Below are 23,376 nucleotides of genomic sequence, written 5' to 3' on the forward strand. Positions count from 1 at the left end.
GGTTGTGCCATAAATGCGTGTTCAATTGCATGCCTAATTTGCTTGCTTAATTACCATGCTTTTGTGTGCAATTTGAGTTCGTAAGTGCACAGTTCACCAGTTAGGCATCTAACTGGCTATTTGTGGGTACAACTGCAGTAATTGCACGTATACATTGAGCATACAGTTGGGTCATGTAGTCCGCAGGCAAGACAATAGGTGGACAACCCACATCAGTGACTGGATCCCCAGAGAACACAAGCGACCTCTGGGCAGACCAAAAACGTGCTGGGCCAATCCCATGACAAAACTCTTTGGCCAGAAATGGAAAGAAGGTGCTCACAACAAAATAGAATGGTGTGGTGTCCATTTGCTTTCATGGAGGGACGGATGAGGGCTAGGGGTCTGGAACACATGAGTTATGAGGAGAGGCTGAGGGAGCTGGGATTGTTTAGCCTGCAGAAGAGAAGAATGAGGGGGGATTTGATAGCTGCTTTCAACTACCTGAAAGGGGGTTCCAAAGAGGATGGCTCTAGACTGTTCTCAATGGTATCAGATGACAGAACGAGGAGTAATGGTCTCAAGCTGCAGTGGGGGAGGTTTAGATTGGATATTAGGAAAAACTTTTTCACTAAGAGGGTGGTGAAACACTGGAATGCGTTACCTAGGGAGGTGGTAGAATCTCCTTCCTTAGAGGTTTTTAAGGTCAGGCTTGACAAAGCCCTGGCTGGGATGATTTAACTGGGAATTGGTCCTGCTTCGAGCAGGGGGTTGGACTAGATGACCTTCTGGGGTCCCTTCCAACCCTTATATTCTATGATTCTATGATTCTAGCCAGACAAAGGTGATATAGTTGCACATTCCTTTTTTGGACATAGACATAAGCTTTGATGTTTTAAAACATCAGCCTCTCAGAAGAAGAGAACAAAAAAAGTGTTGCATTATAGAGAAAAGACAATGGGCCAGATCCACAGCTGGCATTAATCAACACTGCAAATTAACTTCATGCAAGCTATGCCGATTTATACCAGTTAAGAATCTTGCTGATAATGTTTCTTACAATGTCCTCAATGGATCACCAGCTCTAACTGCTGCATATAGAATCATAGAATATCAGGGTTGGAAGGGACCTCAGGAGGTCATCTAGTCCAACCCCCTGCTCAGAGCAGGACCAATCCCCAATTTTTGCCCCAGATCCCAAATGGCCCCCTCAAGGATTGAACTCACAACCCTGGGTTTAGCAGGCCAATGCTTAAACCACTGAACTATCCCTCCCCCCAAAAAATTGGTTAGATGCCACGAAGTAAGTGGCAATGCCTTAACCATATGCGTGTTGTAAAGGTCACTAGGACCTCTTCCATCCTTATCAAGGGGAGTGCTAACCTTCTCTCCTTTCATACAACACAATACATACATACAATATAATGCAAGAGAGACAAGGTAGGTGAGGTAATATCTTTTACTGGACCAACTTTTGTTGGTGAGAGAGACAAACTTTTTAACTACACAGAACTCTTCTTCAGGTCTGAAGAAGATATTACTTCACACACCTGTCTTTCTAATATCCTGGGACCAATACAACTACATTCTGTATAATGCAACTCACTTGTGCCATGTTCTAAAGTTAGAACACGGATGCTGTACACATCTATGCACATCAAGCACAATTACTCTTACTTCTCCTTCTCAATACTCAGTCATTTCCATTTGTGCTAATCCTCTGCAAAACTTGATTGGAATTCTATAGGCTCAGAGTATCATCACCCTCAGTGCCTGCACACACATACACACACACACAAAACGCAAAGTTGAGTTTTTTAGTTCTTGTTATTTTACACCAAATTTCAGTCTCTGAACAAACTGTCAAACAGATAAGGAGGTGTGCTGTGGAGATGGTACAATAATTAGCTGCCTAGGGCTGGGCATGCATTCCTATAATATGGAGAAGGTAAATTCGTAGATCTGTTCTTTATATAGTAGAGTAAATGGAAATGTTAGTTCAGAGATGATTTCATGGAACTATGGTGCTATATTAGGGAGAAATTGATGGAGAAAAGGAAAAAAAAAACACTAAAGAGAACCCCTCTCCATTCATTGGAAAGTGGTGTTCTTTTCTTAACTACCTTTATGTATTTTTAACTACCTTCCTACTCTTTATAGCAGTTCTTAAACACATTTACTTTTTTATATAAATTATGTATTGCTGCCACAGGCCTTAGCAACCTAAAAAGTGAATATCAATTTTAAACCTCAGAGGATGCAACTAATTGTTTGTTTTTTCTACTGTCCCCTTCTAAATGCAGTTTCTGTTAATATGTAACAAAGATTTTGATATGAGATGTCCTCAGTAAGCTCACACTGTTGTTCAATTTATTTGAGCATGAGCTTTCGTGAGCTACAGCTCACTAGCTCACGAAAGCTCATGCTCAAATAAATTGGTAGTCTCTAAGGTGCTACAAGTACTCCTTTTCTTTTTGCGAATACAGACTAACACGGCTGTTCCTCTGAAAACTGTTGTTCAGTGATCTCACTTGTTTTAAATGTGTGGATTCAGCACTATTACAAGGTTGGAGTTCTTCAAGGGGCCATTTTTGCTGAGTTACTCTCTTGTAACTGGATATAGAAGCAGCAGTGAAGATTACAATAGCAACTGCCCTTTCCATTGAGTGTTGGCTGGCATATCATAGCCTACCAAAGTTGGTGTGAGCCATACCAAAGAAAGCTGATGTCACTCTTGCCCTTCACATTGATGTTCTGATGTTTACTCAATTACTGTATATTTGTAAGGTACCTTTATTATTTATATTCCAGCCATTTGTTTTGGTTGGGGGAAGTTTGCCAGGTTATATTGTTCATTGCTGATTTCGCTAATTTAAGTCCCTGCTCCGCATATCTAGATATCACAGTGTTGGACACTATGTCAGGGAAGCTTTGCTGAGCTGATAATAAAGTAGGTTTTGTGGGGGTTTTTTGGCCAACACAGATTCCAGAATAGATAAGAGTAAGTCACATCTGAAGCATTTTGCAGAGGAAGGTAAGATTAAGAGTGGTGCAAGAATTAGTATCAAGGACTGGGGAGAATATTGTAAGAAGGGTGTGGCTGTGATTTACATTAGGAAGTTGTATGAAGGCAAAACTATCAATACTCAGCTGTTTTAAATTGCTGCAGCTCCACTGAAGCCAATGTGCCTTTAAGCTAATGGAGCAATGGACATTTTATACCAGCTGAGGGTCCATCCCAAGGAATGACTGACAATATTCAGAAATTCAGGATTCACAAATAAAACTACAAATGAAAGGGTTGAATTTTGTCGTCACGTGCACATATGCAACGTGCACTGAAGTCAATAGGAACTGCACCTGTGTTTCTGGCAGCAGATTTGGCATACATTGTTTAGATAAGTGGAATATGTCACTGTGGACTACTGAATAAAATGTATTATGTCAGTATGATAGCATGGCCACCCCTCTATCCCTTTGTGAGGGGAATGAAAATTACCTTGTGGTTATGATGCAGCTGCCACAGGCTAGTACTAATCCTCCTGCTGTGACACAAATCCCAATATAAAATTAATGGCTACTTTCACAAGAGTCAAATTGAATGAGCAGATATTACCTAAAGTTTCCATAGTTACCAAAGTTTCCACATCGTCTACAGTCAGTCAGTCTCCTACTCTTTTATCTCAGGGAGAGTCTGCTCTGCTTCCAGATCAACTCCCAGGGAAAACGACCCCCTGAACTTTCACTGTTCTTATTGTTTCCTACTTCCTTTCAGAGGGAAATCATAATAATCTGCAGTAACTGATGCCTGCACTATGTAGCGCTGGAACATTTTTAGTAGTGGGGAAATCCAGCCCACTTACTGCCATCTGTGCACCCCCTCCCCAGAGCTTAGGCTGGGAGGAGGGCTGTGTCTCCGGGGGGAGGACGGGACCCAGACAGGGGTAAGGGGGTCAAGATTGTAGCCACAGTTGGGGATGGGCATGGGCCCGGGCCCAGAAGTGGAGCCCCGGGGGGGGCTGTCAGCTGGCACCCCACATGCAGTGGGCCAGTGTGGTGCCGTGTGCAGGGTCCTGGGAGTGGAGCCGGGCACAGGGCCCCGGGCACAGGGCCAGCGGCCGGGGCCCTAGCAGCAGAGCCCTGGCCTCAGGGCTGGGACCTGAGCCCCAGGTGTTGGAGTTGGGGAACAGAGTGTGGGGTGCGGGGCCAGCAGCTGAGAAGCAGGGCCAGTGGCCAGGACCTGAGACCCAGGCCAGGAAGTGGAGGGCCGGGAGCAGGGCCCTGGGCACAGAGTCAGCAGCTGGGGAGCGGGGCCAGCCCGCCAGGACCTGAACCAGGGAGTGGAGCCCCACGTGCGGGGCCAGTGGCCCCACATAAAACCTGGGGGTGCTGCCACACACCCCTAGACTGCTACTTCCTGTGCCTACAGCACCATGTCCGGCAGTTAGGGCATTAGTCTAGGACACAGACTTATAGATTCCAAGGCTAGAAGGGGCCAGTGAAATCATCTAATTTTACTTCTTGTCTAACATAGGCAGGGAATTTACCCAAAACAATTCCTAGAGGATAACTTTTAGAAAATAACATCCAATTTCAAAATGGTCAGAGATGGAAATACAAGAGGACAATTAGTCCAATGGTGATCACTCTTTGCCATTAAAAATTTACACCTTATTTCCAGTCTGAAGTTGTTTAGCATCAGTTTCCAGCTATTAGATCATGTTGTACCATTCTCTTCTAGTCTGCAGAGGCCACTATTAAATATTTGTTACTCACTGTTCACTATAATCAAGTCACCCCTTAACCTTCTCTGTTAAGCTAAATAGAAGTAGCGTATCACTATACGAGCATTTTCTAATCCTTTAATCATTCTCATGGCTCTTCTCTGAACCCTCTCTAATTTGTCAACATCCTCTTGAATTGTGGGCATCAGAACTAGACACAGTATTCCAGCAGAAGTTGCACCAGTGCCAAATATTGGGGTCAAATAACCTCTCTACTCCTACTCAAGATTCCCTTGTTTATGTATCCCAGGATTGCATTAGCTCTTTTGGCCATGTAATGGGGACCCTGCAGGGCCCTCCTGGCTCCTGCCCCCACTGGGGTGAGAAAGTCACACAGAGACGTTGATGCAGTGCTCACCTCGTGCTTTTATGTACAGGTTGTGCTCCCACAACCTTTCCACCATACACATCGTCCCCTTCTTACAGTCCACCAGCAGGAGAGAGGGGGCAAGCTATCTCTCTCTCTGCTTCCCCTCACTACCTTTCCTCTAATGCAGTTTACAGCCTGTCCAGAGCCTTCCTTCCCCTGGGGCTTTTATCCAGCCCAAACCTGATGGGGCAGCAGCTGTTCCAGCTTCCCCAATCAGGGCCAGATGATCTACCAAGCTCCAATTCACCTCCCTTAATTGGAGCTGGAGTGACAGAGGTTTGGCTAAGCAGTTTTCTACTTATCACCCTGTCACATGCCACAACATCACATTGGGAGCTCATGTTCAGCTGATTATCCACAACAACCAACAAATCTTTTTCTGAGTCACTACTTGCCAGGATAGAGTCCATTATCTTGCTTAGGGTCTATGTCAAGCTGACAGGCCTAATTATGCAGGACCTTCCATTTCCCCTTTTTAAAAAATGGTACAACATTACCTTTTCCCCAGACTTCTAGAACTTCCCCAGTGCTGCAAGACTAATTGAAAAAAAATCAACATTAATGATCCAGAGAGCTCCTCAACCAGCGATTTTATAACTCTTGGATGTAAGTTATCTGGCCAGATGATTTAAAAATGTCTATTATTAGCTTCTGTTTAACATCCTCCAGAGATACTCGTGGACTAGAAAGAGTGTAAACATCACCATACGATGAGACTATATTATCTGTCTGCCTCCCCTCCCTTCCCAGTACAAAACAGAAATATTTAACACTTCAGCCTTCCTATATAATTATTGATAATTAAGGCTAAGATTTTGTCATGGTTATTTCTGGTAAGCGTCATGGACAGGTCACATGCAATAAACAAAAATTCATGGAAGCTCATGATCGGTCCCTAAAAATAACTGACAAAATGGGGAGGGGGAAAGGTCTAGCACCCACCACTGGTACAGCTCTGGGGTAGAAGGGAGAAAAAGAAAAAAAGATAGATATCGAATCAGAACCATTCTTAGTAAGTCACCACTGCTGAAAAGGGTACAGTAAATACTACCCTCTTTCTATAAAAAAAGAAAGGAAAAAAAAAAGAGGATTTTGGTATTCTGGCCCCCTTTATCTACTTGTTGGTTCTAGCGAAAGACAGATTGATGGATAAAAGATATAGTCCCACACTGCCCAGCCTCCTACAGCACACTAAGTCTACCAGTTCCTTTCGAGCAAATTCTTGTGTTATATACTTTGACATATTGGCTAATAAACTTTAATAATCTTTTTAAAAGGATTAGCCAGAGAGATGGAAAATAGTGAAAGCCTACAAAACCCACTAAGATTCCAGCTGAATCTGTGGAAAGAACAGCAATATTTTGAGGAGCTGAATTCAAGACTCTGGTAAATCTTAAGCTTCCTGATGAAATATTGGGAGCAGGAGGAAAGGGGAACTTCAAAATTTAACTTATATCCATAGCCTAGTCAACTGTGCTAGAGAGCCAGTAAATCTGGCTTATATCTTTCTCTCACTATCAATCAAGAAGGAACCCAGTTATTTTTAGAGCTCAAGCAGAGGTACTTTTGCAAGAGGACAAGAAAATAACAATTCTAATTAATTTTTCCTAGGCTTATTTATTTCCTGCTACCTCTCACTCCAAAAGTGCCCCCCCCCCAGCACTTAGAAGAGCAACACCCTCAAATAATTTATTCAGTACTCCTATTGTTTATAAAAGATTAAATCATCCAGTCAGGGAACAGAAGCCATATCATATGACTTGGGGGGGGGGCTGGAAGTGGGCTGAATTCCTACCCTGCCCACAACAAAGCGTGCAAACCTTGAGTCAGCGTCCGAACTCCTCCCTGTCTTGGAGTTGTCTTTATTCGTTACTCAAAAATATTGTTGTGGACTGGGCAAAATGTGTCTGAAACTGATCCATGCAACTGCCGTGCATCATTTAAGATAGTAGTAAGAAGTCAAGGAGATCCTGTGCGGAATCAGAAAAATAGCAGCCTCCACAGGCACGTCATTGTCCAAAACAAAGGGACATGTAAACGGAGGGTTTTTTCCCCTGGGTAGTAGAAATGTGGGTGAGTGAGAAAGAGAGAGAGAAGATCAGGAGAAACACCACAGAGACAGAGGAAAACCTAGAGAGCAGTGATGTTGGACCAGTTTTAATAGTGGAGGTGCTGAGAGCCACTGAACCAAACTGTAAACCCTGGATATAATGGAAACCACTTCAAGCCAGGGGGTGCAGCAGCACCCCCAGCAGCCCTAGTTCCAGCACCTATGCTAGAGAGTGCTTTTGAGCTGAGTTCTGGCTGAAAAAGGCAAGACACTGTGAGGAAAGAAACCATCTCCTGTTTGATTCCTCCTGCGTTAAGGGAAACAGGATTGTATACATTCTTTGTAAATAAATAGGGTTGCGTCAACAAAATACCTGACTCCATCACCAACTTCTCTTCCTAACAGAAACAGCCCACAGGCCCCCAAACTTTGGCTAACCACTTGGGCGAAAAGGGATAGCCATGTTAACATGAGATACACTGCAGCTCAAACTTCCTCCTCAGGCTTGGCTATTCATAAAGTTTATCTCCAAGATGGGTGTTTTCAAGGCACTCATAAATTAGATGCCTTTACACTTACGTTAAGATAACTGTATCTGTAACTTGGGTTACCAAGGGGTATTAGCAAAGAAGGGTTACACATATTGTGTAATTTCCTAACAGTATATTCCTGTTTGAAAATAATTCTCAGACAAAACAAAGTGTTCATTATTAATATTAAATTTCTAGGTCTTGTGTTTGGAGTTTTCAACAGGAATGCAAAGAGTGGTAGCCCACTGGGAAGAGGGAAAATAATAGCCATCATAACACTGTTAAGTGAACTGCAGGCTGTAGATTCAAGGACATATGCAGCAGTCAGGTGAATTTAAAGCCACTATATTCACATCTGTACACAGCAGGAATCATGCAAGGCAGTGGGGTAAAAAATATCTCCATGAATAAATATAATCCAATGTTTTTGCCTTAGAGAAAGAGGCCTGTCTATGTTAAATCTTTAAAACCTGGCCACTGGCAACAACAACAACATTCTGTACTGGTTAATACTTTCGCTTATTTGCTAGTTTTAGTCTTACCCGAACAGCTTCCTGCTCAGTGCAGCTACCATGCAGATTAAAGTATATTGGTTTAATGTATGTTTTCTGTATAATATGTACCTAAAAGACCTGCAAGAGCATTGCATTTTTATAACCCTATTTCCAGGCTGTTGAGTGATCACTAAAAATGTGCGTGGGAAAAAACAACAGGTAATATAAAGACAGACTGGCAACACAAAATTCAGATTCAGATTTCAAACCTCTCAAAGGCCCTGGTCCTGCAAATGTTTTTTTCTACACATGTAAGTAATTCATTGATTTCAGTCAGACTTCTCATGTGAGTCAATTTCTCTTTGACTTCATATGGGAGCTGGAGGCACTCAGCACTTTGTGTCGATTCACCAAAGGAGTCCAATCCTGAAGTCATTCAACTAACATTAATGGAAGCACATGGAAAGAAAATGGCATTGCAATTAACGACTAATGTAAGAGCACAACTTTTCTTTCATAAATGACATTCCAAATCCCTGTATAGGACACTGATTTTGCAGTCTGATTCTTTTAGTCTTTGGAAAATTTTATGGTTGTTACCAAAGCAACATATTTACTAGGTTAGGGTAAAGCTCACTGATACATAAATTTGAGAAGTATCTCAGTTAGGATTTTTGTTTGCTTGATTGTTTTTTTTGTTATTTCAAACTTAGGGAGATGTCTAAACAATGCCTATCAATGGGTCTAATTATCTTCTGGTGTAAATTGGCACAACTCCACTGCCACAATGCAGTTGCACCAATTTGCACCAGCAAAGAATGTGACACCATAGAGTCAGTGTCAATGTTTCTTTCAAGCTGTTCTTATGTACAGGACCTTGACAAAAATAAAATGAAATAAAAATTTGTCAAGAATGTTTAGATCTTCAATTCCAACTTATATGCACTGTTTAAGACTTGTTACTAAATGTATTTGTAAATTTAATGTGATTATAAATGTGAGCAGTCTATGGTAGCTAAAAATCTATTCTACATAATCTTAGAAGTCATGAACAAAATTCTATAATGTATTTTATTGTGATTTATCATATTTGAGTTAGTTTATGTGGTTTAATATGGCAGTAAATAATCTATTGCCCTCTGGAAAGAATATGTTAGAGGTAAGGATTAATATTTCTCTGTCATATTTATACTGAACATTGATCAAAGACCACAATGTGGTCTAGCTCTTGTTGACTTCAGCTGAAAATAGCTAAATGACTACATTGTACTTGAAAGCAAAATAGAATATTTCTGAATGCTGTTCAAAGACCAGAGAATATTAAAAAATGAATGAATAATAATTGCATAACCAATGAGAATATAGTAATGCCCAGATAGAGCAGAAATGTATGTCACATTTATGTGAGATTTTTTTATAAACAGCTGATTATTTCTCATTATTCCCTTTGAGTATTGGTGGTTTTGTTTTTTCTTTTAAACTTCATAATTTTCATTTGATAGTTATAAAAATAATAACCTGATCTGGAGATTAGTTTAAAACATTAATCTTATGTTTATGGTTAAGACTACATATGATCCAAATGAGAGATATGATTATTTATGTGTGCAACAATAAGTAGTTTCCCATTTTGAAGTGTACATGATAATGACTTTGTTTAGGAAGAAAAAAGGTTGATGTAAAGTATGAATGGCAGGATTAACAGATTTTATCTAGACAGCGGTGCATCTGGTTGTACCCTATTAGGGCCACTTTCTAATACTCCTACTCACATTGGGGGGGAATAATACTACCTAGCTCTTAATAGAATGCTTTTCATCAGTGGTAGCAAAATCTGCCCCTTCATTCCTCCCCCTTGCAAAGAATCATTAAAAACATTGAAAAAAGCTTAATGCTAAAAGCTCATATTAAAAGTTATTTGTCACTCATGTTTTTATGAGTGTGAGACAGAATGATTCATTCTAAAGTAAAAAGCCATGAAATAGTTATTACAGATGAGTTTTTCTGCCTGGGATGAGACAATAATTTGTTTTTACGGGAATTCTCAGGTGTATGTTTGAGGCTTGACACTAAAAAAGTCACATGATTTTGTAAACAGATACTGTATTTTCACTAAATACATTTTTGTGGACAGCCACTGAATGGTATATTTGTTCTTATAGTTTCCTCCTCTACCTTACTGGGGCTTAAAAAGCTTCTGGAAACTAATATTTGGCATTAGTCACAAAGCATGACTGAATATCGAGGGCCCAATTCTCTGTCCACCCACACCATGTTAATGCTGGTTTAGGTTTGGTATTAGGGAAGTAACTTCTGATTAGAGCTGGTTGCACATTTTTCATTTAAATGTTTTTAATTGGAAAATGCTAATTTGTTGAAACCATTTGTGGGAAAGAGTTGGTTGATGTATTTCAGCTACTGCATATTAATATTAACTCTAATGTAACAGAATTTAAAGTTGAGAAATATATGATTCCTAATTCTGACCACAAATTAAGTTATACTCTGATGTAGCTCAATTTCAGTGCAGTTATTCCTGATTTACACTTGAATAAGCAAGAACAGAATTGGGCCCACAATGAATGGAAAAAACACAAGCAACACAGAATTTAAAAAATACATTATTAATGTGATGTTGTATGGAATCCGGGGGACACTTGAGGATATTATGAATATCAATATTGTAAAATTGTAATGAGTTATGACAGATAGGCCATGTGAGATTCCGCAAAAATGTTATTATTTGCCAGATATGATCATCTCATTTATATGTTTGTATCACCTTTGTATTATGAGTTATAGATACGTATGTATGTCTGTATTTCAAACTTGGGCTATGCTTCTGAGGGACACCCCAGACAGCTTGGGCGCCAGCTCTGCCTAGCCTGCTTGATGACCCATTAAGGACCATCAGCTATACAATCGCCCCATTGAGAGAAGGCAGATACAACTTATGACTCAGCAAGGCATGCAGGGAAATGCCTATGGACAGAACTCTAAGCCATGTGCTGGACAGCTTTTTGTTTGAAACAAAGGAAGCACAGGCTGCATGGCAAAAGACTATAAAAGGCAGCTGCATCTTCTCCATTTGGTCTTCAATCCTGCTTCTTACCTCTGGAGTAACCTTTCTACAAATGAAGCTCTGAACAAAGGACTGAATGACCGATCCAAGGTATGGATGTGATCCAGAGGAAGCAAACTCACCAATGCTGCTAGGAACCGGAAATATGGACTTTGAAGTCTTTGTAGGTATGTAACTGCTTTACCATTTAACATTGCTCTTGTTCTTTCTTTTTTCTTTATAATAAACCTTTAATTTTAGACACTAAAGGATTGGGTGGCAGTGTGGTATTTTGGGTAAGATCCAAACCTATACTGACCTGATAAAGTGGCTGACCCTTTGGGGTCAGAAGAACATTTTGTATATGTGAGCAGAGTTTTAAATAGCTTTTCACTGTACTGAACCTAGGTGCTGATTGGGATCCAGAGACTGGAAGGCAATAAAGGGGGCTGTGAGATTTTTTTTTTTTTTGCTTCTTGATAACCAGCAGAATCAGAAGCACAGTTTGTGACTGATTGGGTGGTATAACTTCAGTGTCACCCACCAGTCTCGGGAGTATCTGCTCTCCCTTTTGCAGCTTGCCCCGACCTTGGCATTACCAGTGACGGCTGCCCCAGGTACCAATGGGTCACAATTAGTTCTAGGCTTTACCCATGACTTCTCCACTGATTTTTTGTGGCAACTCCAACAAGTCTTTTACACCTTGGTTTTGCCACCTCTAAAACACTGACAAATATTCACCTACCACATAGGGTTGGTGAAAGACTTAATGAATTAATGCCTGAAAAGTGCTTTTTTAAAGCCTGGATTAAAGCTGCTATGGAAGATCCAGAGAATGCAAACAGCTATGTATGTGCTTTACTTCAAGCATATGACTTCACTGGGACTTTTCATATGCAAGCGTTTGCAAGCCCAGAGGCTTAAGTGATTTTCAAAGAGCACACAGAAAGCCTTTGTTAGAGCTGGGATCTGACCCCTGATCTCCAAGGTCCCAGATCAATGCCCTGAGCACCACACCATCCAAGACTCATGTTTTGTACGTGTTGCAGTAAAGGTGGATCTGAATGAGGCAAAGAGTAGAAGCCTGGAAAACCAATTCAGGACAGGCATTCCATTTTTCGGAGGCCTGCATGGAAATAAAAATAAGGCCCAAAGTATTATTTGATTTAATTATAGTTCAGACTCAAGTTATGTTCTATATTTATAACTCCTAATTGATTGTCATTTTTTCTGCTAGAGGGAACCTTGTAAATAGCTACAGTCATATCACAGCATTTTAAAAAATGTTTTTACTTCCTATAACAATTTTAAATGAAGAATGCAATAAGGGGTTTTTATTCCTCCATTTTCAGATGCCAAAGGAACAACTTGCATCCCTTGACCAGCTTGAAAGGAAAGATTAGCATCACTTTCTCTTATATTGGTACAGATATTCGCCACTGGTTCCATTCTCAGTCACTCTACGACAGCGTTACAAGAGTGCAAAGAACATCCTGTTGTGTATTGGGCAAAAAATATTTTAATAGGCTGGGTATCCTCAAGGAGGGAAAGAGGTTGAAGTGACTGGCTTTCTAGTCTTGCTAGCTTCAGGCCAGATCCAACCCCCAGTAGGAATCTTCCCACTGATTTCAATATCACATCTAAACAAACTGTAAGATCATTTCGCAGTTTCTCGGGCAGGGTTGCCTCCACTCATGGCTCTCCCCCTGTCACTCAGAAAGGCAGCACTGATAGATATGCACATATTTTAGGCAAACTGAGGGTGGAAGAACATCAATATTTAATCTCACTCCCCAGGTATTCTTGGTTATTAAAGTTACTGAAGTGGTTGTGGCTCTCAGACTTTAAATCTTATGTGTGTAAACGTGTTTATAAGTCTTTTTTACATATACTGAAAGAAACCTTGAAGACTCCAAGAAGCCAAAGCAATGGAGAAAGCAGCCAAAGGACCACTGAGGTCTTAGTGCTCATATATAAAAGCCAATATTTTAATCATATGCAGTAAAAGTGAAGGTACACAACAGCAGCCCAATCCCATACACACTAGCTGCCAAGCACAGGCCCAATCCTGCAAACACTTGAGCACATGAATAACTTTAATCACATGAATAGTCACACTGAGTTCAGGATGTTGGCAAGACAAGTCCTGTAGCGTTTACTATTGTATTTGAGTCAATGAGATTGCTCACAATTCCCCACAATATGAAGTGGTATGGCCCTGATCCAACTCTTACAGAAATCAATGGAAAGACTCCAATTGAAGTTAACGGGATCTGGATTGAGCCATATGCTCAATAGCTTTAATATCAATGAGCCAAATGTTCCATCCATTGTAGTTATTAGGAGTTTTTCTGTGGACTTCAGTAGATTCAAGATTGACCTGCACAGATTACTCATGTATGTAATTTTGGTAAAGTCATAAATATTACTCACACAAAGGTGGTGAGGAGGAGCTGGTCCTATGATTGTTAGGGTGAGGTGTGTAAGCATTTAGTTCATTCAACACATAAAAAGGCAGAATATAAAAGCGCTTAGAGGAAATTTTAAAGGAAAAAATACCAGCTGGGAGATAGGCACCTAATTGTCATTTATGCCACTGAAAATCTCCCTTCTATCCTTTTTAATTGAATCACCTTTAGGTTCAGAGTACATATCAGAAATAAAGTTAGGGAAGAAGGAATCATAAAAGCACCATCTCAGGTTTTATTTTTCCCTTTAATTTGCAAAATCCCATTCTGCCTCTCTTTTGGAGAAGTAATATCTGAAAGGTAATAGTAGCGAGTTTTGCAGAGACTGGTGTCAGGTGTCATGTACAGCAGTGGTTCTCACTTTTTTTTTCGCAGATTGAAAATTGCTGAGGATCTCGGCGGACCACTTAATGATCTTTTCAAATAGTGTTTGTACCGTTAGCTAACTATTGTAAAGCACTTTGGATAAAAGCGCTATATAAAAAAAACTTAATAAAAACTTCTTTTGTTCTACAAATAAAAATACACAACTCATATTTTAATATCAGTGGTTTTCCTTTCTACTGCAATGGACGTGCCCTCTCTCCCCCTCCGTGGCAGCTCCCGTGCTGGAGCTGGGAAGGAGGGGGGTGTCTCCCCCACCACGGCAGCCACAGAGCTGAGGCTAGGAAGGAGGGCCATCTCTGCCCAGCAGCTGCAGCCCTGGAGCTGGGGAAAGTCGTCTCTTTTTCTGGCCACCACAGCCCTGCACATCCCAAATTCCCCCCACCCCCTCTTCTCAGCCCACTGCCCCCTCCCACCTACCCTCTATTCCCCCCAAGGCACCACCTCACCTTACATGTTTGTCTTCTCCAGGGTCCAGGCACCTAATTAGCAGAGCTACGCCTGCACGGCTCCACTGATTAGGTGCATAGCCCTTCATTCTCTTGTGCAGCCACCCAGGTGCGCACCTTAGAGGGAACTACCCGTGGACCTCCTGAATGGAGCCAGTGGTCCGCAGACCACAGTTTGAGAACCTCTGATCTACAGCAATTGTGGTTTGCCAATATGGCTGACTGGATTGGATGTGGTATGGTGCACTTCTCAAGGCTGTATGAAGACTGTGAAACATGAAAGCAGATTGTGGGACAATAACTCCCACATATTGTGTTTACTGTTCACTGTGATATGACTTTATATGTGTTACCGTTATTATTTTAGTGAAAAGCACTGTAAACACAGATTTTTGTAAAAGGAATGCTAGTCGAGGTTTGGCACATTCACTCTTAAGTGCTTGTAAACCACGAATTGGAAAAAAATATTCCTAACAATATTCTGAAGCTACCTAAATAGGAAACAGATTGAATGCGAGGGTTTGAGACACATTTAATGAGTGAAAGTTGATGCTTCCAGACCAACAGGCCAGATGGTCTTATTTCTACAAAGCCCAAGGATGGAAATAAAAAAAGTAAAAGCCTCCAGGTGTCTACTATACATTTCAATCTGTGATAAGAGTCAGGAAATGACAAGTTTGATAAATGAAACCCACAGGAGGCAAAGCCAAAAAAACAAAGAAAATATATAGTGAAGATATAATTTATGCAAAGCATTATGGAAAATAATAGCAATTAAAGCTGTCTTCCATAAAAAATGCTGTTAATTTGTTGAACCCAAAGATTTTTTTTAATTATTTTTTTCCTTTTGTTGCTAGTCTGGAAAAAATTAGCTCTTTAATTTATTAGCTCTATAAACTTCAACGGTCATTTTTCCTCTTTCTTTACATCTATACCACCTGATTTTGTAAGTTTCAATTGTTCGATGCTTATTGTGTAAAGCTTTGTCTGAAATATATGTGCATGGCCATATTACATTATTTAAATTTATAATGAACATCCCGATCCTGCAATGAGCCATGACATGTCTAACTGAAAATAGTATAAATAGAGTGCCCAGGGAACAAGACACTTCTTTATTTCCTCAATCAGGCAGGGAAACACACCACTGAAAATAGCCATGTAGGCAATCTTATTCCAATTTCAGTGCTTTCAAGTTTCAGTAGAACCAAGTTTTACAATGTGTCAGTTGCGTACTGTTTATTCTGCAGTAAAACAAAAAGACTTCAATCCATGCTAATTGCACAACAAGGAGTCTTCTGAAATTTTGGAAACAAAAATATTAACTTTGTAAAACAGAACTTTTCTGTTGCCAGGAATTAAAAGCATTATTCTAGGAATAAGGACCAAAGCGCTGCTCCTGCAATGGAAAGCACCTGGTTAGACTGGTGCACGCTTGGACCCTCATTGATTTCACTCTCTGCTGTCAATTGCAGGATCAGGGCTAAATACAGTAATTGCTGTAGTCTCAGCAGCCTTGAGGTACTCTGGAAACAACTTTACGAGAGTCACCATGGAAGTTATAAGTTTTGCATTCTATATATATATAAAATAAATCATAGGGGTGTGGGAGGAACAGCAAATGGGGCCGCACAAATTGTCAGAGGGGCAGGAGAAGACTTGACTGGAACCAGATTATGATGGGCTTGATATTCATTTTAGAAGACTGAGTTCCAAAGAAGGGGAATTAGAGATCTTTTCATTTCCTAACACAGGTAGAGAACCAGTGGTGTGAAAGCACTCTGCGGCTGAAAGGAACAACAAATTTGAAGTTCTGAGGAGTGAGTGTTGACTGGAAAAAGTCAGGTTACTGGAGACATAAGCATCTCACATGGCCTCAGAATCAAAGAAACTGTACATTGGAAAACCTTACAATTTATGCTATTTAGGAATGAGGCACACTCCCTGAAAAACTCCAGTTGGCACAAAACTCAGCAATCCATCTGTTTAGCAACACGGGAAGCCATCACCCCAGTGCTGTGCTGTCTGCACTGGCTTCCCATTGAATACAGATGCCAATTAATGGACTGTATCTTATTATTCAATGGTCTCCACAGGATTGTCTCTTGCTCACTGCTTAATTTGTGCTGCTGCCTGCCTGGGCTGAGCCCTGCACCTCTAGTCTTAACAGTTCATGCTTCTATGTTTGCTGTATCAGTTACAAAAGTAAAAAAAAATAACTTGTTTGAGCTCCAGTACCTCTTTCATTACAAATTAAGCACTGCTCTTGCTCCCTGAGCTTGACCCTCCATAACAGCTAAGTTCCTCTGGAATAGAGAGAGGCAGGCTCAAAAATGGAATAACTTTCACAGAACCAGAAACTATGGCACTCACTCCCTCAACAAAAGATCAAAACAATAACAGGACCAGCCACTTTCAGACCTAAATGCAAAACTCACCAAGGTTTCCATTACAATCAGTACAGCAAAACAAAATATTTTTTTAAAAGGGGGTGGGGGGAAAGCAGGGGAAAGACAGCCACATTAAAAACTTTGCTGCTTCTTCATGAGTGATCCAGCAGAAAAGTCTGATGACTAAAAAAATTCAGCACATTCTCACAGCATGTTCTTGGGAATCATGAAATTTACATATTCTATCAAGAGGTGAGTTAGAAAAGTAGCATCTATTTACTGTATAATGAATTTCGGTAAAGCTAGCTGCCACTGAAGAGAAGTCTTATATCAAAAGGAGCCTTGTAAATAGAGAAACCTGTAGTGAAGATGCAGTATATCAGTTCCTTAACTGTCACTAATATTGAGGAGATGCTCTTCCGCAGCTGTTTGGTTTGCTGTCTTATTGCTGAGTGCTGGCATGTGTTACATTTACCAATTAGCTCTGCATTCCAGTAGTGGCAGGCCTGTGGTTGTGATTCATTTCATTTACTTTCCCTCGAGTTGTAAAGTCACTGACTAAGGACACAAAAGCAGAAGTCCTCCAGAGTTTCTCTCTACAAAAGATGCAGTTATGCTACTTTCCCCAGAGCACTTCTCTTGTGACACTGACCCCTATTTGACTAATTTTAGTTCTCTTTAGTGTTTTGTCATTGTAATTATCCTTGTTTCGCAAACGTTTTTGCTTCTGAGCACTGCTTCTCTGGCTAAAGTCCTCCTTTACAGTAGAGTTGCTTTGTTTTTTTGGGGGGGTGGTGGTTCTGAAGTTCTTTTGCTGTATTGTTGAGTCTGGTGGTGGCAGCAGCCTCAGCTGAGAGTGGTATCACTGATAACGTTGATAGTCCTTTCAAAATTTCTAGCAACTAATATTGGAATGATTATAAGAAGCTCAATGTCATATGCAGGACCTTTTTCAAATTGCTACATTAGATAGGAACTTGTTTTAATAAAACCCAAGTAACTTTGCTGGAACCTATATGCTTGCCTCAGTTTTTTACTACTCTTGTTATTTATCTTCATGAGGAGAATGAGCAAGCAAATAAAATCTCCTGGCAAGGAAACATCCAGGATCCCAGAGGAGTACCGTTCTCCTTTCTTATTCCACAAGACTTCCCCTTTTTCAAAGGTTTCAGAGTAGCAGCCGTGCTAGTCTGTATCCGCAAAAAGCAAAGGAGTACTTGTGGCACCTTAGAGACTAACAAATTTATTTGAGCATAAGCTTCACAGCTCACTTCATTGGATGCATAGGAACTCCTTTGGCTGAAGATAAAAGTTCTAGAGGCAAAAACCCATATTAGGAAAAATCTGTTAGGAATACAGGTGCATTGTGGTCATGTATACCAAAAAAGTATTTTGTGCTTTGGACATAGGGTATATAAAAATAGTACTGTATTATCCTTGAATGCAGTAGAATGTATGTACTATAGCACCACATATAGAAGCAAATGCAGTCCTGAAGCTTTACTAGGATACTTGGTGGAACAAGGGGTGAATAACTCAAGGAAAATACATGTACTCCATCTAAAGTAAACAATACAGCTGGTTGGAAAATGGAATTTCAATCCCTTGGGAAACTGATTTGACATTTGTTTCCATCCAAAATAAGGACAAAATGTCAAATAGAGGAGAAATTTCAACCATTCTGAAAATTTCAGTTTGGAACTAACAAAACTAAAAAATGTTGACAAATGCTTTGGCATTTCAAACAAACATTAAAAAGAAATACTGATTTGAACCAAAATATTTCATTTGATTTGAAGTACAAATTTGTTTGAAACTGGCATTTCAACTTAAAAATGACAGTAAGTCAAAATGTCAATTTGAAATGTTTTGTTTCCAGTAGACATTTTGAAATGAAATGTTACATTTGATTTAGAAATGTCACTTTGGCAAATCAAACAATTTACTCATTTTTCCCCTGTAAATTTGGAAGAAAACTTCCAGCGACAAAACTGAAATCTTCACCTATTTCCAGTCAACAGTATTTTGAAGCACCAAAAGGATGTCAGTGGAGCTCAAACAAAGAGCAAGGACACTTGGAATTTGACGATCACCGGGAAAGGATCATAGCTCATCACATTGGTAAGCTCTATACCGTACCAAGGCCAACAAAACAAGTGCAATCCCCTCTATTTTAGACTAGCACTGATTTCCTGCGGACTATTTCCCTCTTTAACACATCGGTTGTTTGCTACCTGGATGTAATCATTATATTTCCCTTTGTTAAGTACTATTCAATATGAGCATGCATGACTTTACACAAGCTTTGCATTAGATATACCATAGTATAGATCTGTGAAGGGCACTGTTTATGTATTTAGGAACTGGAGAAACAAAGTCAGATTCTTCCCAACACTGTCACTGCTTCACACTGTGCCACAAATTGCCCTAAAGTCAGCCACAGAAGAATCCTATAATGCAGGCAGATCTTGGGGTTATTTAGAGCCAGAGTGACTTCAATGTTCCCCTTATCTGGCTGATGGCAAGGCAGGGAAAGGCTAGTGAAAAGGAGGCTTGGCTGAGGCGTCCTTTCACCCTGGTGATACCAATCTGCCATCTGAGCTCCCTGGAGCTGATGGCAGCTAATGCGAGTTCTAGCAGTCCTCAGGCTATTTTATACTTTACCAAGGAACTAGCCCAGTTCACAGCCAGTGCAAGATCAGTAGGCCACCTTTGCACCAAAGCCTCCTGAGTTTCACTGTGCGTTCTTCAGCTGCAGTAGGGGACGTAGGCCAAAGTGCTTTTAAGGTTCATGTAACAGTAGCAGTCTGACCCAGAAGATATGACAAGAACACAGAAGCACCTCTGAGTTACAAGAAATTTGACTGATGCCTTAACTTTGAAAAATGCAGAAAGGAGGGTTAAGGGACATGCTTTTTTTAAAAAAAAAATATTCTACAGCACATCATGCCTCAGATCACAAGCAAACATTAACCTGCTGGTCTTACTCTAGTCTCCATTTGTTCATGTCAGAAAAATCACAAGACAATTTGATGCTATCTAGCACAACATGCAGACTCTACTCAGGAGAAACCCAGGACTTAAATAGCAAAGAAATTGCCAAACTGTGTGGGCAAACATGCACAACCCTGGTTTGCATTATGCCTGGTGCCAGTGAGTGTGCTAAATTAAGTTAATTTATTCTTCACTTTCCTGTGTGCTAAAACAAGTTTAATATTTATTTATTGTTACATTTAATATTACATATATATAATTTTTAGAAGAAAAAATGTTAAATAGAAGGAAAGACTGGAAGACAAAAATGGGCCCTGGAAGAGGCACAATTTAGTAGACTGCACTGGGAGTTATGCTGGATTACATCACAACTTTACTGAGCTTTAATTTCTCATAGTGGGTGGGATTTTCAGAAGAACCTAAGAGATGGAGGCGTGATGGTCCATTAAAGGTCAACAGAACGTGGGCTTCTAAGTCACCCAGATGCTTTTGAAGATTCTGCTCTCTGTGAAATGTTATGTTTTCATATAGTAACGGTTGAACCTAAACCTCACCAGCTAATATGATAAGTTTTCAATCAGATATCTTCATAAACAGGATCATGAGGGTAACAAAAGCTTGTCTATAACTTTGTCATCATCCTTCCCCCTTTTTGAATGATTGATTTTTCTTATTACCACCACTGGCAGCATTCTGAAGATTTTTCAGATGATGGACTTTGTGGGGTAGAAAATGGTAATTAAGTAATCCATAGCTCTTGACAGGTATATATACTGGTAGCTTGCAGTCATTAGCATGTTTCTAGAAATTTGGGAGTCATTTTGTTTAAAGACGACAAGATACAAAATGCTGTAAATGATATAAGCCATTGCTCTCCTTTTCTGAGAGACACTTCAAATATGCCATTTCAAATTAAGAATGTGATTCAGCATCTTTTGATGTCCATGTTTATGAGATTATAATCACTCTGGTACTTCAGATCAGATTCTGATTGGATACAGATGCCAAAAAGCCCCATACTCTCTAAGTGAACCCACTGATTTGAGTAGGAACACTTAATATTTTTCAACATGAATAAGAAACAGAATCTGGTCTTTTGTATTTTACTACTTGTTCTTTTGTGTTTGCTTCCATATTTTTCAGATGGTACTTCCCTTTCTTTCAATAATGTATTGTGAAAGTGCTCTATAAACTATTGTGACAGCCAAAGCAGCTTCAAATATTAGAAGACGAGAGACTGGGGCAGGGGAAGGATTTGAATTTCAGGAAGTTACTGAATTACTGAAATGCTGAGATTTCCTTCCTCCATTTGTTATTTGAAATGATACTGAAGTGTACCTTTTCATACCTAGATATTTTAAAGTAAATATTTTAAATGCTCTGTTTAGTTCAGAGTCCTGACACAAACCACTGTTACTTAGATATGGAGAAAAATTACTTCTGGCGTCTGGCAGTGTAGGAGGTAGCTGAAAGGAATCCGGGATGACACAAAGAATCACTAGAGAACCTACACTGGTCACCATTAAATGTCAGTGGTATCAGAAGGCAAGCATTTATTTCCTTATACTGGGGTAATGGAATAACTAGCATACGGATACTACTCTACGGCAACTGTGAGTAAATGTTCATTTTCTAGTGATAACCTCTTGACTAGTAATTAAACTCTTGCTGGATCAAAATGCTAGCAAATGAAGTTTGCACTGTGCATTACTGCAGAGCAGAGAATGGATGAAAAGCAGATTCAGCATTGTACAGGACTTCTGAACTTCATCTCCCACAAAAAGAAAGGTTACTCAATGAAAGCTATCATAGTATGATGTTAGGTACTTGTGCGGGAAAACCCATGTCCATAGCCCTGCTGGGGGTTGAAAGCAACGTTCCTACGAGAAAACTCAAATTCCCTCTTCAGTTTTCTTTTGATAGCTGCAAGACCTTTTTATTCCTGTCCAATGGCACATTCCCCAAATTCCTTCTGTGAGCATCTGATTTAACGCAGTATGGGGCATTCTCACAAGGTAGAAACTTACTGCTCTAAAATCTATATAGAGTCAGATTCTCAGACACTGTAAATGGGCACAAATCCACAGCACAGAAGTAAATTTGAAATTAAAATTTAAAAAACCCTGAAATGTAGAACAAGTGTATAAAATGATTCATATTTAGACAGAAAAAGAAGTTGTAATAAATCACTGCACATTTCTAAGAGATCAAAGAACAATCAACTCATACATATTATGACTCAGTAAAAGTGATACACAGTGACCAGGTGGCAAGATATTATGAACTACATCCTAAGCTAATTTGCTACCCCCAGAAAATAAATTTAAAAGACAAGTTCCACAACAGATATTTTGGGTCTTTTAGAGCTTATTTGATTCATGGGTCTGGAAAATTGGAAAGAGAAAGATGGTTTGTATTTTGAAGATTTATCCCTACTACTGATGGCTGCATAACACATATCCTCTGCTGTATGTACCTGGAATCCTTATCAATTAATAAAATAATATAGAACTTACATATCAGTTTCCAAAAATGTGGGGGCATCCCCCTCAGAAGGCATGAACAAATCTCTGAACCTTTTCCAAAAATCTAAGACAAAACACTGTAATGTTTGTGAAGAAAATCTTGAGAACACAAAGAGCGTAACCTATGCAGATATAGCTGCCTGAACATGCAGACAGTCTCAAACAGCAACTCTGAGATGTGAGTGGCCCTATTCATTTTAATGGGAGTACAGTCAGCCATCTCTCAGGCTGGGCTTGGTCATCAGCTCCTTATGTGTATTGCCCCTGGGCCACTCCAAAACCCCCATTCCTGGGCAAGCTTCCCTGAAATTGAGTTCACTCCAAAGGTCCTTTCAGAGTCCAATTACCTCTAGGCCCTGGTGCTGCTCCACAGACCCAGCAACAGGGCACTGACAGAAAGCAGACATCCAGAGATGTTCCATGCAATGCATCTGATGAAGTGGGCTGTAGCCCACAAAAGCTTATGCTCTAATAAATGTGTTAGTCTCTAAGGTGCCACAAGTACTCCTGGTTTTTTTGCAGATACAGACTAACACGGCTGCTACTCTGAAACCTCTCCGTGCTGCATTGTCTGTCCGCCCTAACAAGAGTAGGGAGGAGGGAAAGGCTGGTCGCTGCCTCAGGCTAGGCTCCCTAGCAACCTCTCCTCTTGGGCAAACTCCCCTCTTATTCTATGCCCAGCTCCATTTTTAAAGTTCCCTTTCTCCTGGTCGCGCATGCTCTGCAGGGGTGTTTAATTGGCACTGCCTGAGTGCAGGAACCTTTATTAGGCTTGCTGTCAGCGGGATGCAGGCATGTCCCATCACAGGGAGCTAATTCAGTGGTGATACTTGAAGTGTAAACATTGTTAACTATTTCACTATGCATCAATGCATGTAAGAAAGGAGAGAGGTCATTA

General features: G+C 40.3%; 1 protein-coding gene and 1 non-coding gene across 2 annotated transcripts in view; both read right to left on the reverse strand.

Moving 5' to 3' along the window:
- DPP10 (dipeptidyl peptidase like 10) overlaps nucleotides 1–23,376 on the reverse strand; it is an 867,655-nt gene that overhangs the window by 489,764 nt on the left and 354,515 nt on the right. The window lies entirely within an intron of this gene.
- On the reverse strand, nucleotides 1,257–1,384 carry LOC125645249 (U6atac minor spliceosomal RNA). Its single transcript, XR_007359262.1, has one exon. It is a non-coding gene; the product is annotated as a U6atac minor spliceosomal RNA (small nuclear RNA).

This window comes from Caretta caretta, chromosome 11 (assembly GCF_965140235.1).
Source record: "Caretta caretta isolate rCarCar2 chromosome 11, rCarCar1.hap1, whole genome shotgun sequence".
Classification (NCBI taxonomy): Eukaryota; Metazoa; Chordata; order Testudines; family Cheloniidae; genus Caretta; species Caretta caretta.